The sequence below is a fragment of the Bison bison genome, unplaced genomic scaffold (genome assembly GCF_000754665.1).
Source record: "Bison bison bison isolate TAMUID 2011002044 unplaced genomic scaffold, Bison_UMD1.0 scf7180017864139, whole genome shotgun sequence".
NCBI lineage: Eukaryota > Metazoa > Chordata > Mammalia > Artiodactyla > Bovidae > Bison > Bison bison.
In genome coordinates this window covers 7,100,450-7,104,134 of record NW_011494711.1, presented here as the reverse complement: position 1 = coordinate 7,104,134, position 3,685 = coordinate 7,100,450, and positions in this window count along the sequence as shown.

Here is a 3,685-nt window from a genome sequence, read left to right as displayed (position 1 = left end):
CATTGGTAACATGAGTCCCCTTAACTGGTTTGAAACCTGGTGGGCTGTGAGAAACCCAGGGTCTACTTATAAATGATGCATACACGCTTGCTTACTTGCAAGAACAAGAAAGAGAGGGCAGATTGAAATAGCCTGAGATTTCTGCTGATGACCACTCCAGCAAGCCTCCTAGCCCACTATAGCACCTGCTCTGGCCCCTGTAGCTCTGGAGCAGCTCTGCACTAGGGAAAAGGCTGCTGTTGCTAAGGAAGTATGCAGGTGGGGCAACAGAGTTGGCTCAAACTTGGCATGGCATCCAAACAGGACCAGGCAAACCGGTGTTGCAGAGGTGACAAATGCAGAGCAACCTCAAGCTATGACTGGTGTGCTGGGACAGGCAATGCATGCCCTGGCCCACACTGAGTGCCCACTCTGGCCTGTTTTGCTCCAGTGTTGCTTCTGTTTGGGATGAAGTTACCATTGCTGGGGGATGGGAGAGCACACAGTTAGAGGGAACAGAATCAGCTTGGACCTGAACATCAGGGTTTCTGCTTTAGTCCCTGGGAACATGACACTACTTTGACAGGGCAGTGACAGTCACTGAACATAGGAGAAGGCTTAGCTCACACCTGGCTCTGGCTCTAACCCCTTCATCTCCAGCATCACCTTCCACCAAGGTGAGAGCTGCCATCACACGAGGGGAAGACATGGCCAGTGCTCACTTCAAATCTAACTCTCCCACCAAGTAACCAGACACACACAGACTGCACAGGGAAGTTCCCACACAAGGACAACCCTTCAAGACCTAGATAGGTAACTGTTTCACTCAATTTCATAGGGACAGAGGAAATCAAGCCAAATGAGAAGACAGATGGACTTGCTTTAATTGAAAAAACAGGAGAAAACTCCTGAAAAAACAACTAAGGGAACAGAGATAAACAGCTTATCAAATAAAGAGTTAAAAATATTCATAATAAAAGGGTTTACTGAACTAGGGAAAAGAATAGATGAACAGCAATAATTTAAACTAGGAATAGAAAACTAAAAAACAAATAGAGCCGAAGAATACAATAACTGAAGTAAAAACACACTAAAATGAATTAAGTAAGACTAGCTGATACAGAACACAAAAGTGATCTGAAGATAGAATAATAGAAATCACCTAATCAGAATAGCAGAAACAAAAATTTTAAAAAAGAGAAGCATTTAAGGGACCCGTGGAATAATCAAGCATATTAACACTCACTTTATAGGGGTCCCAGAAGGGGAAGGGGAAGAGAAAGTGACTACAAATTATTTGATGACTATATAGCTGAAAACTTTCCAAATCTGAGGAAGAAAACAGATATTTAGGTACAGAAAGCACACACAGTTCCAAACAAAATGAATCCAAAGAGGCATACACCAAGACATATCATAATTAAAATGGCAAAAGTTAAAGAGAGGATAGTAAACATCAAGAGAAAACAGACGTCACATACAAGGAATTCCCCCATAAAGCTATCAACTGATTTTTCTGCAGAAGCTTTGAAGGCCAGAACAGAATGACAGGGTATATTTAAAGCGCTGAAAGGGAAAAAGCTACCATCTAGGAAATCCTAACCAGCAAGATTATCATATGGATTTGAAGGAGAAATAAAGAACTTTTTTGGACAGGTGAAAACTAAAATTCATCAACACTAAATCATCGCTAAGAGAAGTGGTTGACATGTTTTACGTGGAAAAGAAAAGCTACAACAGAGGTAAGAATTTACAGAGAAGGAAAAATACCGCTAGTACAGGCAAATATATAGTCAAGGCTATGGATCACCCACATAAATAAAAGAGTATAAAGATTAAAAGATAAAACTTATAAAAATCAACTATGACAGTTAAGAGATAAACATGATGACGTGAAATAAGACATATATATAGATCATTTAGAATGTGTTTGAACTTAAATGATTTCATTTAAAACAAGTAGAATAATTATAGGTCAACATATATGAACCCCATGGTAACCACAAGTCAAAAACCTACAACATATACATGAAAACTAGAGGAACAAGAATATACCAGCAAAGAAAATCCCCACATCACAAGGGAGGCTTGGTTGCTCTGTAGCATGTGGGATCATAGTTCCCTGACCAGGGATAGAACCCATATCCCCTGCATTGCAAGGCAGATTCTTAATTACTGCCACTCAGGAAGTTCTGGAAAAAGAAATTTTAAAAAAATTCATTTACAATAGCATCAAAAATAAAATACTGAGGGATGAATTTAACACAAGAAGTGAAAATAAAATTCTGAAATATACTCAAATATATGTGAAAGAAATTAAGGATTTGGGAAAATGAAAAGACAAGTCATGTTCATGGATGAGAAAATTAATATTGTTATGATAGCAACAATTTCCTAATTGACTCACAAATTTAATACAATTACTCTCAGAATCCAAAAGTGCTTTCTTTATAGAAATTAACAAGCTGATCCTTAAGTTTAAAAGGAAACTCAAGAGACTCAGAATAACTAAAGCAATACTGAAAAAGAAAAGTGAAGACTCACTTCTCATTTCAAAACTTATTAAAAACAACAGTAATCAACAGTATGGTGCTGACCTAAAGACCAATATATAGATCAATGGTACAGAATTGAGAATCCGAAAATAAACCCTCACATTTATACTTATTTCCTGCAAGTGTGTCAAAATAATTCAGTCAAGAAAGAAGTCTTTTCAGCAAATGGTGCTAGACAACTGGATAGCCATATGCAAAAGAATTATTTGAACCCCTCCCTCAAATTTACTTAAATTTGAATAAATTAACTCAAAATGGATTTAAGACCAAATGTACAAGCTAAAATAATAAAATATTAGAAAAAATAAGATTAAGTCTTCATGACCTTGGATTTAGCACTGTTGTTTTAGATATGACATCAAAAGCACAAGCAACAACAATAACAAAATATCCAAATTGAACTTCACCAAAATTAAAAAACATTTGTGTTAAATGATACAATCAAGAAAGTGAAAAAACAATGCATAAAATGAGAGGAAAATATTAGTAATTCATATACTGGATAAAGACTTGTATCTAGAATATACAAAGTATACCTAACTCTCAATAATAAAAGATAAATAACCAAATTTTAAAATGGGCAAAAGATCTGAATAGATATGTCTCCAAAGAAGATATGCAAAAGGCCAATAAGCATACAAAAGGATGCTTAACATCATTAATCACCAAGGAAATGAAAATCGAAACAATAAGATACCAATTCACACCTACTTGAAAGGCTGTAATCAAAGAGATAGCTAATGGAAAATGTTCATAAGGAGATGGAGAAATCAGAACCCTTATAAACCACTGATGGGAATAGAAAATAGTGTGGTTACTTTGGAAAAAATTCCACAAAATTTAAACATGGAGCAATTCCACTTCTGAATACACCCACCAAGAAAAATGAAAACATATATCCACAGAAAAATGTGAATATTTATAGCAGTATTATTTACAATAGCCAAAAGATGGAAATGACCCAAATGTCCATTAAATAATGAATAGATAAACAAAATGTGATATAACTATACCATGGAACATAAAGAATATTCAGTTCAGTTCGGTTCAGTCGCTCAGTCGTGTCTGACTCTTTGCGACCGCATGAATCGCAGCACGCCAGGCCTCCCTGTTCATCACCAACTCCCGGAGTTTACTCAGAATCATGTCCA